The sequence below is a fragment of the Kogia breviceps genome, chromosome 6 (genome assembly GCF_026419965.1).
Source record: "Kogia breviceps isolate mKogBre1 chromosome 6, mKogBre1 haplotype 1, whole genome shotgun sequence".
Taxonomy (NCBI): domain Eukaryota; kingdom Metazoa; phylum Chordata; class Mammalia; order Artiodactyla; family Physeteridae; genus Kogia; species Kogia breviceps.
This window is the reverse complement of record NC_081315.1, coordinates 34,538,016-34,548,306: the sequence shown is the minus strand read 5'-3', so window position 1 is coordinate 34,548,306 and position 10,291 is coordinate 34,538,016. Positions and strand designations below refer to the sequence as shown.

The 10,291-nt window shown below is 46.7% G+C and overlaps 1 pseudogene; it reads right to left on the bottom strand.

Annotated features, from left to right (window-relative positions):
• Nucleotides 1–2,811: 2,811 nt before the first annotated feature.
• On the bottom strand, nucleotides 2,812–8,971 carry LOC131758139 (ataxin-2-like protein; annotated as a pseudogene).
• Nucleotides 8,972–10,291: the final 1,320 nt, after the last annotated feature.

Below are 10,291 nucleotides of genomic sequence, written 5' to 3'. Positions count from 1 at the left end.
CAGACTGTATTTGTGAGCTGGTACAGAACCAGTACAGAAGGCACTTCAGTGTCCCTCTTACAGCAAATAATACACAGTGATCCTCTAACACCCAAAGCTTCCAGGAAGTAGGGTATACCATGAGTGGCTTTGAAGTTAATGCGAGTCTAATAAATTTTGGATTTTGGTAGAAACATTTCTATTGAATATATAGAGTAATGCTACATAATGGTGTAATATAAAACTGAACTCAGTCAGAGAAAATTTTTTACAATTATAAAGTGTTCCTTAAATTTACTATGAACGCACTGAATGAGTTTATTGAGGTAAACACTCATGTCACTCCTGAAATAACATAAACAGGGGTACACCTGGCTCAGCAAAATGTATCAATTACTGAAGGACATTTTTTCTACTCTGAATAGGTTCATCATAGAGTTCTCAAATTTTAATTGACTTTGGTGTTTGATAAGCCTTTGAGCAAATCAGAACCCTATTGCCTACCGTATATTGATATTTCTTTCACAGATAAATTTACTAAAAATGATAAAAAGAAAGAACTCCTCTATGACTTAAGCTAAATGTTAGAGCAGCTCACTGTTCACTCCTGTCTGACAGTGCACAGTGCTGCCAGCCACACTCCTGGCCTGTATAATACAACCAGACACATGTGGGTGTGCTCCTCCATCGCTGTTCCTTGCACACAGTTTCAGCTCAGCATTGTACGCTGTAGATATCCTTGCTCTCAGGGAATGTCTCCTTCTTTTGCTTTGCCTTTGTCGTTAGTCTGAAAACTTGGAACAACTTATCTGACTGTGATCTTCAGTTTCTCTTCAAGATTGTGATTTTTAGATTTGCTACTTGTGGCCACCTCAGGTAAACATTCCACCTGAACTTCTCCACCCCTGAGAGACCTTCTCTTTACCTCTTTCTCACATTTCTCACCTGGTGAGCAGACCCTGGGCAAATTTTCCCTTTGCAGTGTAATTTGACTTTGCTAGTGGGTAGAACATTGCTGTTTTCAATTGCTGTTAACAATTTTAGGTTTCCTTATTATGGAAATAATAAAAGATAAGTTAATTAAGTGATATTTAAAATGCAATTATTTTTTAAAAAGGAGAAGACATCAGTACTTATATCTTTGAGCTCTGTTTAAAAGAGGTTTGATGAATATGGAAGACCACCATGATTTTTCAGGGTACAGTGACACCAAGTATACATCTCTTCAGGTTCTTAGCTAAGTCCACTTTCCACCACCCTATTGCTTCCACATTCTCAACTACATTATGGCTGTGATTAAATGATCTCCCACATATGAAGTACAATTGTAAAACTGAGCTCTCTGTTTGTTCCTTCTGGGTTTGCCATCAAGGAAGTTATTCAAGATACACATCAAATCTCCTGGATTGAGATGAATTGGCATGAAATATGATCTGAAGACCGTGAGGGATCTACCAGTATCTTTGTGTCACTGTGGTCTCATGGAGAGGCTTTTGCGAGTCCCTGTGGGCCGAGAGCTAGAGACATGAGAAACCGTAGCTGCATGGTCACAGATGCTGTAAACCCCTCCTTCTTCTGCATGTCAGCGGTCTCCTTGGCAACACATTTTCTCTCTTGCCTTTGGAAATTGTAATTGAGTAGAAACAATTTGGGTTGTTATAGCAATGAAGATGACTAAAACCAAGGCCAAGAGATAACTGCTTTCCTCCTCAGTAGGAAAAGAGCTCCCCCATGAATGCACATTTGTCATTAGTTGAGCATTCCCCTCATACTTGATGGCTTTATAGGGACCCTCATGCTGAAGTCCCATAAGCTGGGTTTGAAGATACCTTGGAAACCCAAGTGAATTCTGCCAGGAAATGGACAATTCAAAATTCATTATAAGAGCCAATTATAGGAAAAAATTCAAGAAGTATGGCCCACTTTCTAATTTGTTTCCTGTTAAACTGAAGGAACTATAAACTTATTAGCTACCCCTTAGAAAATGGAACAGTGCAGAACCGCAATTATGTCACATTTTTAAAAAAACACAAGTTTGGGGAGACACTGTAAATATTAAACTTTAGTTACTGTACCGAGTCAACCATAGGTTTTTCTTGGAGACTTGAAAGTAAAAGGAGGAAATGTATTCAAGTGGATAATCATTTATGTAATCCTTGCCAGCTATGAGTGCAAATGAGGTGACACCAATATTTTCCTGGTCTCTGAATTCACCTGGTAATGCAGCATTTTTATCATCACTTAAAATCTCTCATAGGATTACTGTTGAGCAGCTGTGGGGATGTCACACGTGAGACCATGAATGTGTTGTACACCAGGTTCTGCTTTGACACTTCCCAGATGCCCATTTCCCTCCACAGCCCATGAGGGCATCTCCATTAGTTTAAAATTTTACATTTATTTTTAATTTTTAAAAATATTTTTATGTAATAAAAAGTAAAAGTCCTGTCCAACCATCCTGGTGGGTCACCTGTGTCTCTCACACAGCTCACTCAAGTTAATGGGGAAGAAAGAACAGGGGGCCCAAGTCTGAGGTTATAAATAATAGAAAATAAAAGATCTTCCATCTCCAGTGGGGGGATAGATGAGAGGATGGGAGAGCGAGATGGGGTGGGAATGGGCAGGGGCAGAGCAGAAACCCCCTACCCCTGCTGGACCCTGGCCCTGCCCATTTTGAGGCCCTTCCTATTCAAGGTGCTTGACAGGAATTCCACAGCTCCCCACCACCCCCCTCCAGTGGGGGGAAGGGGACTAAGGAGCTGGGGGGCTGGGACTGCTCCAAGCTGCTGGGGGAGGAGACATAGATCACTCTTCCCTCCACTCATGGGGGTCTCAGGTCACAGCCAGGACAATCTTCAGTTCCCTGGGAGGGTGGAAGGGGAGCTGCTGGGAGGGATGAGATTGAACTGGTTGCAGGGGAAAGAGAAGACAGCAGGCACATTAGAACCCAAGCAGCTGTCCCTTCATCCAATGCCGTCCAGTGCGGGGTGGGGGGGGAGTGTTGATAAGACCGGCCTCCTCGAGGTGTCTCATGGGGCTGTCAGAAGCACAGATCAATTGCCTTTTCCCAGTGAACCAGAGCTCTTCCTCATGTGCCCAGCTCAGCCCCCCGCATCCCAGACTGATGCTGTCTGCTGCGCTGACCTTACCTTGGCTAAGTCAGGAGACATTTGGGTTCACTGAGAGCTGAGGAGGCAGTGGGGAGGGGGGCTGCTGGATCACAGCTGAAGGAGGATGGAGGGAAGCAAAGAACAGAACCAGGAGCAAGCCCCTGGTGGCAGCGTCTGTAGCTTCTGCTCACCCTACATCACAGACAGGTGTAGGTTGGCAGGCGCCCTGTGCAACAACCCTGCCTCCAAGACCCCTCACTCCCCACCCAGAGCCCATGCATCCTGCCCTACCTGCAGTGCATCAGCCAAATTCCTCCAGCTAATGAGAACTCATGAATCTTGTCATCAGCTCCTCCCAGAAATCCAGGCTCCTGGCCAGGCTGCTCACCTTGGGGGTGTCCGATGTAGAGGTAGGGTGAGGGTATGGAAGCTGAAAATGCAGTCACCCCACTCTGGGGCATTGCACCTTGAGGGAAGCCCCCATGGCTCTGGGGTGGGTGCAGCAGCATTATCTGGGGCAGGTGGGAAGCCCCAGGGTGAGGAGGCTGGACTGCTGTGATTCCAGTTTGGACATGGGCGTGGGTAACATGGGCCATATCTGTGACACCATGGGGCAGCTGTTGGTGGGCATGGATGGAATACACAGTGGCTGGTTGCGGGAAGCTGCTTTGATGGGACTGGGCAGAAGGTCCCGGTGGCAGAGAAGGAGGCGTACCTGTCAGGATCCCTGGGTGGTACAGGTTCTGCTATGGCTGTACACTGCCCAGGTGTGGGGCCTACCCCACCTGGTGCTGGATGGGACCAGGGTCCACATGCTGGGACTGCAGTTGGCTCCCAATAGGCATGGTGGCTGGTTGCAGCTGGTACGCATGGAGCTTCATGGCATGGTGCAGATAGGACTGGTGAACAGTGGCATAAAGGGCTTGCGGGGTGGGCTGCTCTGCAGAAGTGTACTGAGGGGTGAAGGGTGATACAATAGCCTGGTGATGGCTCCCTGACATCAGCATGCGTGGGTTGCTTTGAAGCATGGGGGCAAACACTGGCTGTGAGGGGTAAGGGGCCGTGGGCTGCATCATGGTGGGCTGGCCTGGGAACTGCTGTGGGTTATAGGGGATATAGGAAGAATAAGGTGTGGCAGCCACCAGAGGTGGGGCAGAAGCAGTGGTGGTGGCCTGCATCATCAGAGGGGCTAAAGCTGGCTGATGTTTGCCCGAGTGCTGGGAGGGCAGGGAGCCTTTTGCTCCCTGGTACTTGTCCTGCCGTCCAGGCATTGAGTTGGTGAGGTGCCTGAACAGCTGGTCCCATGTGTATCTGAGGTATGTAGGAAATGTACTGGCGGCTTTATAGCCCACTCTGGCCTGCTGTCAGCACTGGGATGGAGGGAGTTGAATGAATCCGGGGCCCAGGAGAAGTTGGAGTACTGGTTGATTTATTAACAGACAGCAGGGGCTTAGTGGGATTGAACTCCTTGGCCTTAGGGTTCAGTGTTGACTTCTTCACTCGTTCAGCAACAGGGTCCTCATCCTTGTCATCTCTTTGGCTTGGACAAGGCGGTGGGGGCTGATCCCGCCCCTCGGTGCCTCCTGCTGGTGGCAGGGGTAGCTCGTCCTCCTTAAGCGATACGGATTCTAAACGGAAGAAACAGCCCCCACGGAGTCTGAAGCCAAAAGACCTCCTTCTCCTTCCCTTTGGCCTCCTTCTTTAGGATCTGGGGAGGGAAGGGATCCAGGCTGGTCTCAGGGGAGCTACTGGGCTGAAACTTAAACTGGGCCCCAAACTTTCTCAGTTCTTCCAGCTGAAAGCATTTCTGTTTGTTCTGAAGGCCAGGGACTTTCCCAGCTGTCCAGGACAGCTCCGGGAACTGCAGCTTTCTCTCAGGTTACTTGGCCAGGAGTTCTTTTACAACTGTGGGGGCCAGTGAGATCTTTGGAGAAGCTGGGGAAATGGAGTCTACTCCAGGATCCCCAATTGATGACATCACGGGGATGGAAGCTGAAGAGGTCCGTACTGCTGAGCAGATGGGAGGCTCAGGACAGGAAGCTGAGACTGGGGCAGGAGGTAGCTGACTTGGGAGAGCGCAGTGGGTACATCCGGCCCACTGCAGGAGCAGGTGGAAAAGAAGCTTCTCCTGGAGGCCTGTTGCTGGGGGAAGACAGAGTCTTGGTACCTCTCCGAGGCCACTGTGCCTTAGGGGACATGGGGGAAGGGCTTCCATTGATACTGCACGTCTCAGAACTTGGGCTAGGGCTGCTATTGTCAAGATGGTGAAGGCCAAGAGGTGGCAAAGAGCTAAGGCCAGTCCTGCCCGCACGAGAACTACTGCATCCAACTCCTCCCCTGGGACATTCCTGAACTTGATGGGGTAGAGGGATATACTTTCCCTCTCTAGATGCCAAGCTGGGGCTCTCTCTAGTCCTGAACCCCATTGCTGAACTGCACTGTTCTCCTCCTCGGTGCCCCCTTCATTGTTCTCCATGGCGATCCGCAAGCAGTACTGGGGGCTCGATTCAGTCTCTCAAGTCAACTGGGCTGCACACAGCTCCCGCTGATGAAATTCTTCTGAGTTGTCCTTCTCTAAGGGACAAGAAGTGAGACTACTGTCATAGGTGGTCTTTACACTATCGCTCTCTTCATTGAACTTGAACATTTCATTGGAGTCCCATCCATTGGACATGTCAGACTACAGGTCATAGTAATCGCTGTTGCTGTCGCCCCCCTCCCAGCACTGAAGCATCTTCTCTTTGTGCTCCCCACTCACTTTCGAGTTCATGGCAATGGCTGAATCAGTGAACTTGTAGTGAACTTTAGTAGCATAATTGAAGTCAACATTTTGGAAGTGAACAAGCACAGCATCACTTGACTTAAACACCATGGCGTCCACAATGTCTTCCTGACAAGGGCCACCTGCTGGCTCTGATGCTTTCTGGTGCACGGTGTCTACTGCCACTTCGAACTTTGGGCTCAGCATCTTGAAGATACCTTCACAGGTGGTACCATTCTTCACCTTGACATCACAGTGGAGCCCACAACAATTGTAAGGAAATGCAGCATTCTGGAATTGCTGTCACCCTCAAACAGCAGTGACTGTGGGGTGCCTTTCCTGTGCCTTGTCCCCTGGCACTGCCGATGGCCACTTCCCTGGCCTCTCCTGATGTTTCTGCTGTGGTGGCGGTGGCTGCGGTGCCAAGATGCCCTGGGCTCCGGTGAAGCCCGCTCCCAGCAGCGGCTGCAAGCCCCAGGCAGGGGGAAGCGGCCATGGGAGGCCCTGGGGCAGCCGAGGTGGAGGCCAGGGACTCCCAGGAGGCCGCCGTTGGGATGGCTGTTGCTCTTGGGAGGCCAGCGGGCCACGGCCTGTTGCGTGGGGGCGGCTGCTGAGGTTCGAGGTCTGTTGTGGTGGCTGAGGCTTCAACTTGAGGGCAGCATCCGGAAGGGGAATTAGGGGGAAGGGAGGGAGAGAGGAGGCCTGGGCCGGGCCCTTGCTGGAGAGCGTGGGAAGCGAGGGGGACTGGGAAGCTGGGGTCCCACCGCCGTTGGCAGGCGGGAGCGAGCCCTGCAGTGTCGGGAGCTCCATTCCTTTAATTCCAGATAATTTTATCTCACCATAACACATTGTTATGACTCAAAGCATTTTATTGCACCCTAACAAAATATATATGTAAGTTGAAATTTAATTTTTGCACATGACCTAGGGACCAATAGATTTCTTCCAGATTAAGAAACCCCAAAGGAAGAAGATGCTCAGCCTTGAGGAGGCATAGTTTCACATCCAGCAGGCAGCATGAGAATTTCTGTGCGGTGCTTGTACAATCTCATGTCTCTGGTACTTGGCCAAAAACCAACTGTCATCCATCAGGGGCATCCTCCCTCTGAACAAATAAAACTAAACATAGCAGGTGACCACTATGATCAGCAAGCATCATTTACCCGAGTAATTGTGCCTATAAGTACTTAAGGAAGATGCATGTTGAAGGGACTTACAGAGGTTATTGTTGACTGTCAGAGACAAACCAACGATGCAGAGAAAAAAATGTGGAAGAGATTAAGATGCATAGTTCATGGGGATAACTTTGGCACTCAAGAGATCTCTGGAACTGAAAGATTTCAAGTAGAGTTGAGCAAACATGCTTTATACATCACACACAGTGGTGGAGATAAATTGTCAACAATTAGAAAATAACGTTGGTGCCTGATTTTAATAAGGCTACTGCTGAGGATGTCTCTAACACATGTCCTAGCTGCCAATGGCATGATCCTTATAAAACTATAAAAGTAGGAAGTAAAAAGGAGGTAAAGCCCTGAAGCCCCTTTGAACATCCCCAAATGGATTTTATACAAATGCCCCAAGCAATGAGCTATGATTGTGTTCCAGTTATTATTTACTTTTTCTTAGGGTGAATCAAGGGCTTTCCTGGCCAGAGAGTTATGGTCCTAAAAGTGGTAATAGTCCTCCTCCTTCTTCTATTAATAATATTAATAATAATAATAATAATAATAATTGCTTGACTTTATTTTCCTGACTGGGGTGTGGTGGAAGTCAAGAAATTCAGTAATCTCTCCATTGACATAGGCACATATTTCACTGGCATTGCTATTAGTTAACTCCGTAAATGTTCACCTTTTATTCAGAAACTTCACCGTCTTTTTCATCCAAAATCATCAAGAAAAGTAGAGATAATCAATGGAATCCTAAAATTATTATGAGCAAAGCTCTCAGAAATCCTTGAAATTTCAAGGCCCAAAGTATTACCAATTAGACTTGACCGGAACAAGACCAACTCCCTCAGGAGCCACAAGTTGTCTCCTCCCAAGTTAATGATAAGCCTTTCCATGTGTTTGGGAATTTCATTTCCAATGTCAGATTCTACCTATTGCAAACTGATATGATTAAATAATACAAGGGGCTCATATCCAGCTTTATTGCCAGCAGATTCAAGCTCCATTATAAAACAGTCACCCTGCATGATCTGAAGGCTGAAAAGCTGGTCTTCAGGGAAAGACATTCAGAGAACTCTGCCCTTGAACCATGATGGAAAGAACATTATGATGTACTATTAACAATGGACACAGCAGCAAAACTCCAAGATGCTCATTAGATTCACGTTCCTTAATTAAGAAGACATACACCATTTCCTCTAGAGCACTGGATGTCCAGTCCATCAGTAATCTGGAAACTGATAGCTACATGGGTGAACAGTATCCTCCCAAGACTCTGATCAAGTTGGTTACTGCAGACATAAGACTGTTTCTGTCCAAGGCAACAGAACATAATTTTCTGATTCCCTGGTACAATTTTTCTTGGCTTACTTCTAGTCTTGGTTATTATTATTGTACTTTGACACCCTCTGTTAACTGAATAAAGGTTTTTCAACTTACTCTCCATTATTTATATTCTGTTATGTTTTTACTCCCTAAGGTCTTCTAAGCCCCTCAAGGAAAAACAAACTGTCTTGCTCATTTGTCTCTTAGCTACTGTGGTAGTTAATTTTATGTATCTACTTGATTGGATCAGGGAATGCCCAGGTATCTGGTGAAACTATTTCTGGGTGTTGTCTGTGAGGGTGTTTCTAGATGAGATTAATATTTGAGCTGGTGGGCTCAGTAAAGTAAGTTGCCCTCTCCAACTGGTGGGCATCATCCAACGTGTTAAGGGCCTGAATAAAACAAAAAGGTGGAGGAAGGAGACATTTGCCCCTTTTTCCTGCCTCATTGCTGCTGAACTGGGACATCTCATCTCATCTTTTCCTGCCCTCAGGCTGGCATTTACACTATTGGCTTATCCAGTTCTCAGGCCTTCAGGCTTGGACTGAACTACACCATTGGCCTCCTGGGTCTGCAGCTCCTGGATCATGGGCCTCCTGAGCCTCTATAACTGCATGACGCATTTCCTCATAATAGATCTCCTTTCATATCCTATTGGTTCTGTTTCTCTGGAGGACCCTAACTAATACAGCTACGATTCTGAATTTAATTCATTACTAGACTTGTCTTCTTCTATCTGATTCTGCTGACAGAAAAATGTAATAGTTATTCCTTTTAACATTTCAGAAGGTAGATTTCATCTTATAGGCCCCTTCTCAAACTTAAATTTCAATCACATAATGCATTCCAAACTTCAGCCTTGTGAAAAGTGGACCTTGACTCCACATCAACAAAATGATTTTTCTCAGGTCATCACAACCCTGTCAACAAAACCTACCACACCAGGAATGGGAACTAATATTGGAACTATCATAGCTGTAATCATCAGTCTGTTCTCTTCAGAGCTGTTTACTTTAAAGGAACAATGACTGGCTCGCTACAGTTGATATAAACACTATTCATATTCCCAATAGTATCTGTGCCCCTTTCAGGTACTTCTTATGAGAATACCTTCTGGTCTGGAAGCTCCACAAACTAGGTTAAATTTATTATCCAGTTGATGAAATAAAATTTATGTTTTAAGGCAGGACAAGAAAAAATTAAACATAAAATTCTCTCTTTGTGTTAGTTTGGGTCTTCTCCCTCCCTAATGTGCAGGGTGCATCTGCCATACACATTAACCAGAGCTCTGGTTAATTAACCAGAGCCTGCTCAACCTTAAAGATTGATTATATTTCTTTCTTCTAATGCTAGCAATGTAACTTCTTAAAAGAATAGTGGGGTTTCCCTGGTGGCGCAGTGGTTGAGAGTCCGCCTGCCGATGCAGGGGGCGCGGGTTCGTGCTCCGGTCCGGGAAGATCCCACATGCCACGGAGCAGCTAGGCCCATGAGCCATGGCCGCTGAGGCTGTGCGTCCGGAGCCTGTGCTCCGCGACGGGAGAGGCACGAGTTCATGCCTCATGGAGCGACTGGGCCCGTGAGCCATGGCCACTGGGCCTGTGCGTCCGGAACCTCTGCTCCGCCCGCGTAAGGCAAAAAATAAATAAATAAATAAATAAATAAATAAAGAATAGTGTTCTTTCCCAGGTCTGTAGGGGATCATGGTGACTTGCTGTTTCTTGGTATGTGTTTACCTGGACTATGTATCTTTGCTGAACTTTATGTAAAATATATCATTTTGATGTATGATCCTTTGTGTCAAAAATGTATATGACTTTGCCTTCCAACTTCTAACAGGTGGAACAGTTCTCAGAGCTGGCTGAGAATCTGCTTCCCTGGTTATAATTCTCAGTTTGGCTTGAATAATATTCCATTTTTTCTTGATAGTTAATTGAATTTTCATT